At 37.2% G+C, this 16,747-nt stretch overlaps 1 pseudogene; it reads right to left on the bottom strand.

Moving 5' to 3' along the window:
* Nucleotides 1–5,418: 5,418 nt before the first annotated feature.
* The window catches only part of LOC144308238 (large ribosomal subunit protein uL11 pseudogene), a 66,321-nt pseudogene continuing 54,992 nt past the window's right edge, over nt 5,419–16,747 (bottom strand).

Here is a 16,747-nt window from a genome sequence, read left to right on the forward strand (position 1 = left end):
GAGCTGCTCAGCCCTCTGCCTGGGCACGGTTCAGTGGGAGTTGCTTATCCTGTTTATCCTGTGAGGCCACTGTGAGGCTCAGTGGGTGTTGTTTATCCTGTGAGGCCCCAGAAGGAACAACAACAGTGGCGGCGCCAGCTCTCCAACCCTGGAGTCAGCTTCTGCAGTAACTATTGCAGCTGTCTTCAGGGCCTGGATGCTCCGGGGGCAGGGGGGCGCAGATCTTCACAGCTCGGGCAGCCCAGTGGTAGGAGCGTCCTCGCTGTCTGTGCCTTCCCAGCCTCCGCCTGTCCCAGTGGGAGTGCCGGCTCCTGGGCTGTGTCCCCTTGCGCCCTGGGCTCTGGGGCCTAGGCTGCTGGAATCTCGCTCCCGGGGAGGTGCAGTCTCCTCCCTCGGAGCTGCACCCGAGCTGCCGCCTGAGCTGCCCCCTGTGCCCCATAGGGCGCACGCTGCAGCCCTTTAGAGAGCTCCACCGTGGTGTGTGGAGCGCTCTCCCCGGGGTGCAGGTCCTGAGTTAGTGCCCCTGGGAGCCTGAGGGCATCCCTGCCCCTCCTGGGATCCTGCTCCAACTCCTTGTGAGCGCCTTCCCATCTGGGAATATTGATGAAGCTCCTGCTTCTCTGGGCCAGGGTTTTCCTGTCCTGGGGGCACTCGCCGCCTGGCCTTAGCCCGTGTCCTCACGGGTCCCCTCCCCCTTGGATGCTTTTTATTTCTTTTATTTTTTTTTTTCCGTCTTCCTACCTTGATGGAAGTGCCAACTTTTCTCACTGTAGCATTCCAGCTGTTCTTTCTTTAAATCTCAGGCCGAATTCGTAGGTTTTCAGGATGATTTGAAAGTTATCTGGGTAATTTGGTGGGGACAGGTGACTCGGGGGCCCTACTCTTCCGCCATCTTGCCCCTCCCCCCCAGAATCTTTTTATCTTGATGAAGTCCCAAGAGTTCACTTTTGTTTTTGTTTCCCTTGCCTTCATAGATGTATCTTGGAAGAAGTTACTGTGGCCAAGTTCAAAAAGGATGTTGCCTGTGTTCTCTTCTAGGATTTTGATGGAATCTTGTCTCCCATTTAGATCTTTCATCCATTTTGACTTTATCTTTGTGTGTGGTGTAAGAGAATGGTATAGTTTCATTCTTCTGCACATGGCTGTCCAATTTTCCCAGCACCATTTATTGAAGAGACTGTCGTTTTTCCTGTGGATAGTCTCTCATGCTTTGCCGGATATTTTTGACCATAGAGTTGAGGGCCGATTTCTGGGTTCTCCATTCTGCTCCATTGATCTATGAGTCTGTTTTTGTGCCAGTACCACACTATCTTGTTGATCACAGCTTTGTAGTACAACTTGAAATCCGACATTGTCATGCCCCTGGCTTTGGTTTTCTTTTGCAATACTCCCCTGGCTATTTGAGGTCTTTTCTGATTCCACAGAAATCAAAACTACAATGGGATACCACCTCACACCAGTAAGAATGGTGAAAATTAACAAAGACAGGAAACAACACATGTTGGAGAGGATGTGGAGAAAGGGGAACCCTCTTGCACTGTTGGTGGGAAAGTGAATTGGTATAGCCACTCTGGAAAACTGTGTGGAGCTTCCTCAAAGGGTTAAAAATAGAGCCATCCTACAACCCAGCAATTGCATTACTGGGTATTTACCCCAAAGATACAGAGGCAGTGAAAGACCAAGATAACTGTACCCCAATGTTTATAGCAGCTATGTCCATAATAGCGGAACTGTGAAAGAAGGCTTGGTTTCCATCAAAAGATGAATTGATAATGGAATATTAATCAACCATTAGAAAGGATGAATACCCACCATTTGCTTCAATGTGGATGGAACTGGAGGGTATTATGCTGAGTGAAGTATGTCAATCAGAGAAGGACAAACATTACATGGTTTCATTCATCCAGGGAATATAAAAAATACTGAAAGGTATTAAAGGGGAAAGGAGATAAAATGAGTGGGAAATATCAGAGAGGGTGACAGAACATGAGAGCCTCCTAACTCTGGGTAATGAACAGAGTGTAGTGGAAGGCGAGGTGGGTGGGATGAATGGGTGATGGGAACTGAGGGGGGCACTTGATGGGATGAGCCCTGGGTTTTATATGTTGGCAAACCAAACTCCAATACAAAAATAAACAAAAAAATCAAAATAAAAACACACTGTTCCATTCCATTGTTCATTTCTTTTGGAGTAATCACCTGGAAGTTTGAAGAAATTTAATTTGTAAGTCAGTGGTAATAAAATAAATGCCAGCTAACAAGGGGGGCTCTTTTTTTCTTTGGGAGATAAGGAATAGGTGAAACACAGGTGAAGGAATGTAATGTAAGGAACAATTGACAATAACCAAAACTTAAAAATTTGCAAATATAAGCTCCCTGTCCCTAAAAGATACAAGGTTGGGTGGAGTAAGAAATGAGATTTCTTAGTAATTCCAAGGGCCCTGTGTGTTAGTGCAGTTGGTGTGGGTGATTTAATCCTTACAAAGACTAGACAGATAACTGATGTTCAGTTCCTTGACCAGCATTTTAAGAGCACCACAGGCAGATAATTGCTTAAGCACTGATGGTGACCAAGAAACATTGCACTTTTTCTAATCTGTGTATTCAAATCAGTTTGGCCTATTTCGATGGTACCTAACCAAACAATAATTTTAGTCTCATTTAGTTTTTAGAAAAATAGTCACTTGGTGTAGTTACAAAATGAAATTAACAATCCATTTTAAAAGGGAAATAGATCATTTGGGGGGTTGATAATGGGATTTGCCATTGGTTGATCCCAATAAACATGGTCTGTGTGCCATCATTGAAGAACTATGAATTGATGACCCTGAATGAATCCTTGGTCTCAAGTCTAGAACCTAAAGGACAGGTGTTCGTTTCAGTGTAATAGAAGATGAATTAGAGTTTCAATTCAAATTCTACGAGTTAGTATTGTCACAGATACTAAATAATACTATCAGTCATATTAAGCTAGAGACTAACATTAGGGCAAAATGTACTAGGGCATGGTAAGAGAATATGCATTAAGGAGAAGTTCTAATTTTGAAATGAGATTGGGAGAATTATGAAAGGGCCATGAATGTCTTTTCAAAATTACTGGAAGAAAATTACTTTGCAATACCAGTGTGAATTGGGACAAGATAATTATCCTAATATTTTAAAAACTCACATTTGACCCACCTTTATATTATATATGGAAAATTAGTACCTTGATAATTAAAAAACGTAAATATTATAATTTGAAAAGACGTTATAAAAATCTTTTGTAAGCAGAAAATTACTTATTTGTTACATTTATATGCTAGAATTTACCACTTAATAAATTACCAAACTATTTTGTTGTTTATTATCACTACAGTACTTTTTTTTTTCAAAAGTGCTGTATTATCAGGGCAGTTGTGATATCTATACGAGGGATGACATCGAATAATTTATTATTTTTAGTAATAGTTAATCATTTTCATTATGAATCTATTTGATACACATTTTAACTTCCTACCTACTTTTCAGCTGTTAAACATAAAGAATCACAATTTGGGTACTGATATAGAAAATATAAATGATTTTCATTCATATAAAGTTTTAAGTTATGTCCAAATTCAGGATATTCTGAAAGTCACATAAAATACAATTTTTGATTCCTTCAAATGATCTGCTTAACTCAAAGCAAAAGAATTTTGCGGTAACGGTAAGATTTATTCTACATCAAGAACTACAATGCCAGCAGAATGTGAGGCAATCATATGGTTTTAATGTTTCCCTCCAATAACAGTGTTCCCAACACAGAGATATAATGTCCCTTGTGAGTATATCTATATACTCACATACATATAGAATGACAGCTGTATTTGATGGAAACTGTCCCATATCAAGATACAGTTTTCTGTTCTCAAAACTACCATAAGTGATTTTTCAGGTAAGACCCTTTGTTGCTACTTTCAGGTTATTTCAGTTTGCTTATATGTGTGAGCACATAGAATAGCAAATATTATTTAGTTACCATCCTTTGAAGAGTTGTTACTTGAATTTCATTCCCTGTAATGTTGAATTTCAACATGAGTCTAGAAGCACACTTCTGTGTGTGGGTCAACAAAAACTTGGATCCTGCTTTCTCAATAAGAAAATTTATCTAATCTGCCTAGTGCGAGAGTTCAGGGACTAATTTACAGATTTAAAAGGTCATTGCATTTACTGCATTGCATGAGGTGACAATCACAGTTTGTTTTGTCCTATCTAAATTTGATTTTATATTATCTTCACATATGGCACTTCAGCATTATCACCACTGGGCTTTTCCCATAAGAACTGTGTACTCATGTTCTACAGGTCCTGATGTGACAGGGTAGACAGAGAATGGCACTGGATAACTGATCCTGTCAAGAAAGGATGGATAGATATTAAAATGGATGCATCAATTCTTTGTTATTCAGCTGCACTCTAAAGCTACTTTCAAAATGTGGCCAGTTATTTGGTGATTTTTAGGGTAAATCTCTATGAATGAAGTAGTTTTACCTCCATCTTATATAAATATGAGTATGTGCCTCATTCTTAGTAAAATTCCATTGGCTTATCTAGATTTCTAGCAGAGTCCTGGGCTACCAACAATCATATGATGAGACAAAAAGCTCAAGGCTGAGCCAGGAGAAATTAAGTATATGTTAATAATAATCATTATTCTAATTATAGCATGGCTATTTATTATCATTGATACTTTCTATTGACAGGTGTTCTATGTGCCAAGCATTGATCTAAATCCTGTTCCAAATATAATCTCATTTAATCTTGCAATAGCTCTGTGAGTTACACTCTTATTAGCCTCATTTTACATGATAAGGAAAATGAGGATTAGTGAAGTAATTTTCCCAATGTATCTGTTTAAATGACAGAGCCAGAATTAGAACCAGACTCCAGACCCCAACTATATAGTGCTATTACCCATGGATATCCATTTTATTTCTCAGGTATCTTTTGATTATATTCCAAAGACAGAAATATTTTTAAGCTTATCTAAGTGCCTTTTTTTTTTCTTTCCATAAGCATAGATAGCTATTTCAGGAGTTGACTTTGTCTTGAAGACAGTGAGTCAAATTTTATATTCAGATAAAGGTCACTGAAGTAGTGGACATGTGCTTATGTGATAAGTTTGTCTATTGTGAATTATATACCATCCCAGACTGGTTAGGATGAGTATATTTGTTTTACGAACTGGGATGACAATGAGCAGGGGATAATTGTGCTCCAGCACTAAAAATCGATTACAGAATTTACCTGAGAATTCATGATGAAGTTTCTAAAAGATTCTATAGCATGGAGTTACATTCATATTTCCTAAATATTTTTTATTTCTTTATTTAATTGAGTATTTTATTTTATTTTTTGTCAAATGATCCTTTATTGGAATATTCTCCTTTGTGGTTCTTAACTAGCTGAACATTCCACTGCACCACTATTGATGTCATGAGGGTGGCAGCCACCAACATAGCAGCCCACAGACTGGGCAGTCTCCAGGATCTCTTTAATGATTCCAAAGAGTTCTCTGGCTAAACACTGGTGCCACATATGTTGGGCAATATTGACAATATCATAAAAAGTGACATTTCCACTGTGCTTAATATTTTTCTGCTCTTTTCTGTCTCTTGGCAGTTCCTTGAGGGATTTCATAATCATAGTAGAGGCAGAAAGTACCACTTCAATCTGGGCCTATCTATTCTGAATGGTCAGTTTCACTGTAATCTTTAGACCCTTCCAATCACTGGTTGCCTTGGCAATGTCATCGCCAATCTATTTTGGAGACAGACCCAACAGGCCAATCTTTGGGGCCAGGGCAGATGTGGCACCAACTTCCCCAAGGGTACACCTCAGGTATGTGACTTTGATCTTGTTTGGATTGATTTTAGGTGATAGGATGGAGATGGCTGGTGTCAGAATATCCTAAAATTGGGATGATGGAAGACAGTTGCACCTTTGCCTCTTCTAAGCCAAAAGCCAAAAGGAAAACTCTTATTTTAAAGCCATATAAAATGCATTATGCTTTATGTAATCTTTTGACATTTGGCCAACTATGTACAATACTCTCAGATCTGCCAGCTGTGTTGAAGGAGCAAAAACATTTTGTTTTCAGACAGCTTGATAAAAATTCTGAAGTTTGTGAAAAAACTGAACTTAAAAATGTAATTTTGTGAACCGTCAGAAACTGAGGTGATATTCAAAAGGGAAGAGTCCTTGATTTTACCATAATGATATCCTTCTTGTTTTTCAATAATAGATTGCCAAATTGAATTGAACATATTTTCCACTATGACTTCTAGTTAGTCTCTTTACTTTTTGCTTTAGGATCTGACAGAATAAAGAATGCTTCCCCAGTCTAGGCCAGATGATGATTTGCTGTGTGAATCACAAAAAGAAAGTTTTAGTATCCACAGAGACTGGTTAAAGGAATTTAAACACTAAGAAATGTAATGTCTAAAACATAATTAAATGTTATGTTTAGTGTTTTATTCCCTCTACTTTACAGACAAAATCTTCACTTGCCCAAATTGCTTAGAGCTGGTGACTGAGGCAGACAGTAGGCAAGGAAGAGGTGGAAGGGTGAGGGTGGGGCTGTTGCCCTTACTCTAGGTCTTGGAACTCAGGCTCTTCAGGCTCCACCTATAGATGGAGAGTGTTCTGCCCTCTTTTATTACCTCTACCAAGGGAGAGGCTTGGAACTTAAGATGGCATGAACTTCCAATCTCTGCCAAGGGCATAATCCTATTAGACTTGTGTTTTGTGAACTGTGGATCATAACACATTGATGCCTTGTGAAATCAATTTGATGGGTTTAACCAGTATTTTAAAAACAATTTGGAATAAATTATATGGCACATTTGCAAACATCTGTTTCAATTGTGTGTCTGTGTGTCTGTGTGTATGGGGTCATAATATAAAAAGTATTTCTTACTGTTGGTAAAATGACAAGTGTGTGTTGGAGAGGATGTGGAGAAAGGGGAACCCTCCTGCACTGTTGGTGGGAATATGAACTGGTGCAGCCACTCTGGAAAACTGTGTGGAGGTTCCTCAAAGAGTTAAAAATAGATCTGCCCTACCACCTAGCAATTGCACTGCTGGGGATTTACCCCAAAGATACAGATACAGTGAAACGCCGAGATACCTGCACCCCGATGTTTATAGCAGCAATGTCCACAATAGCCAAACTGTGGAAGGAGCCTCGGTGTCCATAGAAAGAAGAATGGATAAAGAAGATGTGGTTTATGTATACAATGGAATATTACTCAGCCATTAGAAACGACAGATACCCACCATTTGCTTTGACGTGGATGGAACTGGAGGATATTATGCTGAGTGAAATAAGTCAATCAGAGAAGGACAAACATTATATGGTCTCATTCATTTGGGGAATATAAAAAATAGTGAAAGGGAATAAAGGGGAAAGGAGAAAAAATGAGTGGGAAATATCAGAAAGGGAGACAGAACATGAGAGACTCCTAACTCTGGGAAACAAACAAGGGGTGGTGGAAGGGGAGGTGGGTGGGGAGTGGAGGTGACTGGGTGATGGGCACTGAGGGGGGCACTTGATGGGATGAGCACTGGGTGTTATGCTATATGTTGGCAAATTGAACTCCAATAAAAAAAAGAATTTTTTTTTTAAAAATGACAAGTGTGAAAACTACTGCATTTGATTTCTATACTAGACATACCAGTTATGTTATTCTTTTGCTTTATTTCAGAAGTAAAGGAGCCTTCCCCCACCCCCTGAGTAAATTAGAGAATTCAACAAATAAGTAGGATTTCTAAACACAGGGCTTCAAGCAGCTGGTCTGCATATATTGCATCTTAATCAGTGCAGACATGCAGCTATGGTATTATGCAGTCAGCTTTGCATCTCCATAAAAAGGCATATCTTGCATAAGAAAAGCAGACATAATTGATAAATATCCTCTGTTCACATAGGAAAAAAGTAACCATGTACTAGAAGTTAAGAGATTCATATCTATGTGAAAAATTTTCACCAGTACTTACAAACAAACACCTGTAATGTGCAAAGCACAATATTGACAGGAGAAGGGGGTCAGGAGCACAAAAAAGAATGAAACCCAGAGTGTATTGTCAAAGATATTTATAGTCTAGTGAGAGAGACTTGTAGAGTAATAATTCAAGGAAACAACCAATGTGGGATTGTACAAGTCCTTGGTCTATTGGCTCTCAAATCCATTTCTCATACTTCCCCTGCTCTACTCTGTATCGTGAGATGCTGACCCCTATAGGTGGCATTTCCAAGTTTCTTTTGTAAACTAGCTTTTAAATGGGTTTGAACAATGGAAGTCACTGATTAGATAATGGAGAACAGCAAGGCAAAGCCATAGTATTTATTTCCCTCTTTTTTGGTGTCCATGATTCCAGTTTCCTTTGTAGAAACCTGCCATGGTTCTAGATTCCCCTAAGTGGCTCTGACCTCTAGATTCTAGTTCTAGTTACATCTGCTTCTACCTTTAACTTTAGAGTCCAATCCTGTAGCAAAATTCTGCTTTTGTTATTTTCTCAATTGCTTCATCATTCCTTGTTAGCCTCTTAGAAATCTTTCATAACCTGTGTAAAAATTTTCTACATTAAATTCCCTTTGCTTTAGGTACTTATAGTTGTTTCTGCTTTCTGGTTAGACTCTGATTAATAAAAGAGTTTAGAATGAAATATGTATTCATTATTATCATAACAATAACTGATATCAATTTAATGATTACATATGTCAGATATTATTTTAAGAACCTTTCATGTATAGACAGCTTTATTTCAAAGATGAGAAAGCTGAGGCACAAAGAGGTTACTTAACTTGGCCAAGATCATTTAACTATTAAAGCATTGCCTTGTCCTAATTTTCAATTTGGATTTCTTTTTAAACTACCCCATACTTTATCTGTAGAATTCTTCTGTTAGATGTAACCATTTTTCAAATTTATCATGCATTTTGTAAATCCCAGACTCTTTTGACACTGATGTAGTCATTCATCAATAAAAATGAACATTTACTGGGCACCAACTATATACCAAACACTGTGATAGGTGCTATAGTTGTAAAAGGTATGATAACTCTGCTCTGTTAAGCCACCCCTCTTCCAACCTGCTTTTATAAGTGTAATGTTACTGCTAAAATCAAGAATTAAAATTAAGTAAAATAGAATTCTAAATTACAATCAAGTGAAATCTAAATGACAGCTCAGAAATGGTATCAGTTCACTTTTGAACTAAACTTGCATTTGGAAATATTCCTCTCTGATCCTCAAAGAAATAATTTGCAGTCTTATCCTGAAAACCAGTACTCCTTAATTTGTCCATTTGAAATAAACATACATTTTAGTACCAGGGCAAATCAGGTTTGGGAAGTAATATTTCCTTTGTAGCTAAGTAATCAGTGATGCGCAACATTATGGTTGTTTCTCATTACTGTAGTTTGGGGAGCTACTTCTCAAACTTTCTCAATTAATATAAATCTATCAGCTACCAACCAAAATACCCTTTGGGTATGGATTATTCAGCTTGCATACAAGGCTACTCATATTATGAACTGAAATGTACAATCAAGCAGAATGATGTGCACACAGCTGTTTTATATTTAGTTGGCTTTCTAATGTGAGCTAATTTGTTGTAGGGATGGAGGGTATTACTAAGATTTATTTCAAGTTTAAGATGAGATAAAAATTTTATTTGAAGGTGAAACTTCAGTCTCAACTCAACTTTAACAGATATTACTTTTGTATTTCTTATTGCTAGATGGAGGAAAGTGTTTGCTATATTAGCACATATAAAGGTAATAAGACTTCACAACACCTCCTGCCTCTCTGAAACCAACATCTTAAAACCCTTACTTTCCTTTTATAATGATAAATGTGAATAAAAGCAAAAGGGATACGAATATCACTTAGACTTGAAAGTCTATGTGAAAATTAGATGGTAATTGCATAACAAAATACAGTATTCACCTTGTTCTTTGGTTTATAAGATATAAACCTAAATGCTCTGACAGAAGGTAGGGCTGTTCAATAGATATATAATGCATGGGAAGTGTTTCCATTTATGCAGGTTTTCCCCTTGGGCAAAGATGAAGCACAGAAGGGAGGAAAAAAGACCTCAAGGAGAGTAAGATGTCATCCTCTGGTTTTAGAATAAACTAGTGCTATCTCCTGAAACTATACCTCAGCAGAAAACCTTGTAAGAAGCCAATTAGCAACCAAACCATCATGCAGAACACCACACTACAACTATTAAAAGGTATGAAGTTAGTGATCCTGAATGGAACAGTACTGTATTGGTTGTAAAACCTAAGTCTACTTTGTGAGGAGTGTAACAGGGTACAGAATGTTAATTGTAACAACCACGGAAAATAGAAATGCTTAATTTTATTAATGAACATTGTTAATTTCTTGAGAAATCTAAACTTCAGAGGAATGTTGGTTTCATTTTAGAAAAATTCTAGTTGTTCTTGTTGGCTCATTATGAAGACCTGGATATTCTATTTAACTCAAAATACTAGCAGGTAGAACACATACCTATTTTCTGCTTCTAAATAGTCAAGAAGAAATGTACATTATCTGTGTTATAGAACAAGATTATATTTAAGCACTCTGCTATATTAGTGACACATTAACTAATAATATAAATATTATAATTGAGCAACTTCAAAGATAATGTTGTTTAATAATAGGAAATCATCCATACAAGTTTAAATATTAGTATAGGGCCTGAAAAAATCAAAATGCAAACAAGCTAAAGTTATAACCTCAAATTAATATTTTAAGTTCCATCATTATTATTTGATTTCTTTACTCACTTATGTTCACTGCCATCTTCACAAGGATCCTAATGGTTCTTATCTATTGAATATATATATATATTCAATTTGTATATCTCCTTCATCTCATAGCCTGTACACTGGATCAAGCCACCTCTTGCATAGACCATCATAATATGATTCTAAACAGTACTACTGCCTTCACACTTGTTCTTGAATTTATTCTAATTCATTCTCCATTCTTTAGTCAATGTGATATTTCTAACACATACATTTAATCATATCAATTTCTCCACTCAAAACCTTCCAGTATTTCCCCTTTCACCTCAGGGTAAAGTTTAAGTTTCTTAATATAACATTTCAATTCCTGCCTGATCTGATTTTAAGTTATTATCTCTGATGTCTAAGAAGTAGATATCTTTCATAGATTAACATGGCCAATGTTTTTAGCTCTTCTCTTTAAAAGGTGGAGTCTATTTCCCCACCTTATGAATATAAGTTGGCCTTGTGACTTGCTCTGATCACAACGTCACAGAAGTCAAAGTGTGTGAGTTCTGAGCCTAGTCCTCAAGAAAATTTGCATCTTCCACTCTTGTTCTCTAAGAACCCTACCACTGCTATGTGAAGAAGCCTAGGCAAGCCATATTGAGGATGAATGACCACATGAGGAGAAATAACAAAATGTAGTATTCACCTTCTCCTTCAATTTATATCTTACCTAAATGCTCTGACAGAAGGTTGGGCTGTTCAATAGATACTTAACGCTTGGAAGGAATGTCTTTCAACGCATTAGGTGTATGTATTTTTGACCCACAAAAGTGTGAGCCAATAAATAATTTTTGTTCTAAGTCACTAAGTTTCAGGATGACTTGGTATACAGCAAAAGATAAAACTATCTTTTAATTTTGTTTTCCTTTATACACTTCAATGAGAAACATGATTTTTTGTTTCATCACAATTGTTTATCCCAACAAACAAAATCATGACTCATGTTCCACAAATTAAGTATCTCTGTAATAGTCCATGTATTTCTGAGAGTTCTATCACATTTATTAGAGCTCACCAACACCCTTTGCTCAGAAAGGTTGTGGAGATGATTGTGACATTGGAATGTTGTTGGAGATTGCATGAAAATCCTTGATTGGGCAGGACCATTAAATAGGGAAAGAACAACACTGGCTCCCACAGCTATAACATAATTTGAGTGGGCCCAATCTCATGAAGTCACATTTAACAATAAATCACAAAATAACAGTGGGTACAGACATGAAGTGATACCTATTTCCATGGAAAAGTATTCTAACTTGTCAAGTCTTAAAGAACTTCAAGTTCTATTAGGGGTGTGCTGAGGACTCCTTTCCCTGAAAGATAGATCTTGGCATGATACCCTAGGTCTGAATTCTATTTGGAACTTCAAGAAATTGCTTTGAGCCAGTGTCTCAACTTTCAGTTACCACAAATAATTTAATTAAGGCAGAACAGGGTCAAGTAAAGCTCCTATTCAAGGATTTCTGAGGCATTGCCTCCTTTCTGGACCCTCCAAATTTCTAAGCAGTGGTTAGTGAATCTAAATAAGTTGTAGCTATAGTCACCACCCTGAAAATCTATCAGGATCTCTTTCCTCTACCTTGACAACTGTTTTCCCCTTCAGGGGTTTTTACTTCTGATTAACATAGAATCTTAGGTACCAGGTCATATCACCTCATCTGGTTTTTCTTTACAGATAAACTTTATCTTGAGTAACTTTCTTCTAGCACCATCTGACATGAAACCATCTGACCTGGAGTCCTACTGACATATGTGAAAATTCAGCTCTGGCACTATTAACTGTGTGACCTCAGACAAACATTCAATCTCTGAGTCATTCTGTAAAATGAGTATACTACACACCTTACAGGTGTGTTGTGATCCAATGGCTTCATGTTTTCTCAGAACCTTCCTCGTATCACACAGATTTACCATCTCCATCAGCATCATCTACCTTTCCCTTCAGTCAGCCATTCAACATTTGTTGAGTGCTTACTCTTTGGTAGATACTGTTTGAGGTAAAACGGAGTAAGATTGTTGTCCTTGAGGTGGTTATGTTCTAGTAGGGGGAGACAAAAAAAATAAAATAAATGAGGAAAATATATAGTATATAGAAAATGATAAGCACTGTCAAGAAAAAAGTAAAGTAGAATAAGAAAGTTTACAAGAACCAAGGCAGGGTGGGGTTTGCAGCAATCAAGTAATGTTTCACAGAGAAGTAACATTGAGCAAAGATTTGATGAAAGTGAATGAATTAGACAAATAGATATTGAGAGAAGAAAACTCTGGGCAGAAGAAACAAGCCCCTAAGGAGATATAACATGCCTGGCATGTTCAAAGGATAGCAAAGAGGCCAGTGTGACTGGAGCTGCAATAATAAGTTGGGGAATAATATAATAGGTCAGAGAGATCATGAGGGTGATCCCTGGGTGGCGCAGTGGTTTGGCGCCTGCCTTTGGCCCAGGGCGCGATTCTGGAGACCCGGGATCGAATCCCACATCGGGCTCCCGGTGCATGGAGCCTGCTTCTCCCTCTGCCTATGTCTCTGCCTCTCTCTCTTTCTCTGTGACTATCATAAATTAAAAAAAAAGAGAGATCATGAGGACTAAATTATATAGGACCTCATTGGCTGTTGTGAACACTTTGACTTTACAGAAGACTGGTATGATCTGATTTTCACTTTTAAAAGATCATTTTTGGTTTCTTAATTTAAAACCCATCATTTGCTTCAACATGGATGGAACTGGAGGGTATTATGCTAAATGAAATCAATCAATCAGAGAAGGACAATCATCATATGGTTTCACTCATACGGGGAATTTAAAAAAGAATGAAAGGGATTATAGGGGAAAGGAGAGAAAATGAGTAGGAAAAATCAGAGAGGGTGACAGAACATGAGAGACTCCTAACTCTGGGAAATGAACAAGGGGTAGTGGAAGGGGAGGTGGGTGGGGCGATGGGGTGGCTGGGTGATGGGCACTGAGGGGGGCACTTGAAGAGATGAGCACTGGGTGTTATACTATATGTTGGCGAATCGAACTCCAATAAAAAAATATAAAAATATAAAATAGACTACAGAGAAATAAGAAGGGAAGCAGCAATACCAGTTGGGAGGCTATTGCTGGTGGGGATGGTGAGGGCAAGGAGCAGGGTAGTTAAGCTGTGGATGTGATAAAAGTGGTCAAATGCCAGGTATATTTTGAATATGGAACAACAGTGTTTCCCGATGAATAAGCCGTGGAATGTGAGGGAGATGGAGGAGAAAAGATGACTCTAATGTCTCCAGACTTTTATGTAACACATCCCTCTTACATCTTCCCATTAAATCTTACTGGTTTTATGTTCTATTCAATACAAGTCTCAACATTACCAACTAGCAAACTGATTAAGGAATAAATGTTATTTTAGTGTTGTTTCTGCTTTTATTATTTTAGATTGACCTTAGTTTAAGCAGCCAGAGGGTGTAAAGATGATTTACTGAACTGAGGTTTATTTATTTATTTTTTTAATTTATTTATGATAGTCACAGAGAGAGAGAGAGAGAGAGAGGCAGAGACACAGGCAGAGGGAGAAGCAGGCTCCATGCACCGGGAGCCTGATGTGGGATTCGATCCCGGGTCTCCAGGATCGCGCCCTGGGCCAAAGGCAGGCGCCAAACCGCTGCGCCACCCAGGGATCCCTGAACTGAGGTTTAATCGAGGATTAGAGCCTATTAAGTTACTTCCCCGGAAATCTTTTTTTTTTTTTTTTTTTTTTAATGTTGCAAACCCAAGTTCTTGTGACAAGCCTGACTTCTTGCCCCACCATGACAGCTTGCATTTGTTTGGACTCAGAATTATTTTGGATCTAAATTCCCTGAGGTATATAATTAGAGATTAAATCTAGATTCTTAAAAAGAGCTCAAAAGGCAAGGCCTGCTACAAGTGGTAGGAAGAGTTTATTCTCATTCACCTTATTGACTCATCTTATTGGCTTTCCAAATTAAGTAGTTTAACCTGACTTTTAAAACAGAAGCTTCCTAATTTCTTTTCCACCCCTCAGTCCAAGAAGTTGATGTTTGAAGCTCCAAAGGTTTCTAGGTATTCCGATGAAGAAAATAAAATGCTTTATACTTCAAATGCAAGAGTCAGTTATTCTTCACTGGATCAGTCCAGAAGCATGATAATAGATTTAGACCCCAAAGTTATCATTTGAGGAAATGCGTGGAAGAGTGGGATCCCTAAAGATCATAATGTTTTCAGTATTTGAAATAACACAGATAATTTGGTTTTCAGGCTTCATATTTTGACTTCAGAAAAAAATCTAGTATTTGATTAACATCTTGTTTAGGAACATGGTAGGACTAAGAAGGATTTGGCCATTGATATTTAAGATAAACCAATTAAACAGTATTCACCAGAGTCTGTGATTCCTTGATTTAAAATTTTCTATTTTAGACTCAGTCTAAAAAGATCACAACAGTATTTGAAAACTGTTTCCAAAATCACCTAAGAGAAGGTGTAGATCAACAGAAACACACCTTTTTACCTTTTTATGAATCAAAATAAGATATTTTGTCTATTTACTATCTGACTACTCTTTACCTTCAGAATGTGTTTATTTTTTGTTCAGAAAACTACCTGAACCTTCATGTTTATTTGACATCAGACCTTTGGAGCACCTTTATCCTTTCTATAACAATAATTTAACAGAAGGAAATCTAACAAATAGTTATTGTTATTATGTATTATAGGGGAATTAAATTAGTATAAATATAAAGCACTTTTTCTGAAATTGACATGACCAAGCTTAGCCAGCTAAAGGCTCCAACTTCACCTTCATCTAATTTAATAAAAATTAGAAAATGATATAGTTTTTTGGCTTTTAGTGTGTAAAATCAGGAATTTTATTTTTTTTCATTATATATAAGCTTTTTGTCCTCTTACATTTTTTATCTACTTACTTCAGACACTAGAGTATCACTATCACACAACTTTATAATAAGGTTCTTTTGGTGTATGCAGTTCTGTACCAAATTCTATGAGTATCCAAAAAAGACCCATCTAATTCCTTAAAATCTTAATATACTGCCATGAGTTGCCAGTGTATTAGCCATCTGCTAGATTATTTATTGTAGATATAACTCCATGGGAATAAACAGTTTAATAGATTTGTCTTGGTAGAGAAGAAATAAGTTGATAATTTCCTGTAGAAATATTAACATTTTGAGAACTTTGGAGCCCTTATTAAGGAACTATTGACCTAAAAAACAAACAAAAAAAGATTCTTACTTCAAGAAACATTCCCTGATACATATGGTACATGTCTTTTTTTTTCCCCCTCAAGTCACTTCAACACTTGTGATTATAATTTATTCTGCTACTTTGTCATTGTACATCGCCTTTTGTTATCTTTCCATTTATCTTTGTGGCCATTAAAAATTGAGCAAGTTATTCACAATTTAAATTATATTTTATGATTTTCATACATTGTTCATTTGTCTTGTAACCCTACTCCATCTTTTGTGTCATGACGCGTTATAAGCTGAAGAATATCTTTCCCCTTCTAAATTTATATGTTGAAATCTTAACCCTCAGTGTCTCAGAATGTGACTACATTTGGATATATGGCCTTTAAATAGATAATTAAGTTAAAATAAAGGCATTAACGAGTTCCCTAATCTAATATGATTGATGTCCTTATAAAAAGAGGAAATTAGGACAGAAGCATGTATGGACAGATAACCATGTGAAGACACAGGAAGAAGACAATCAACAAGGCAAGGAGAGAGGCTTAGGAGAAACCAACCCTACTGACACCTTGATCTTGGACTTTTAGCCTCCAGAACTTTGATAAAATAAGTTTCTGTTGTTTAAGCCACCTAGTTTGTTGTACTTTGTTATAGAAGACTTAGCAAACTAATACAGACAACCATCTTTTTAGTAGTTTGTGTATAAA

This window comes from Canis aureus, chromosome X (genome assembly GCF_053574225.1).
Source record: "Canis aureus isolate CA01 chromosome X, VMU_Caureus_v.1.0, whole genome shotgun sequence".
Lineage (NCBI taxonomy): Eukaryota > Metazoa > Chordata > Mammalia > Carnivora > Canidae > Canis > Canis aureus.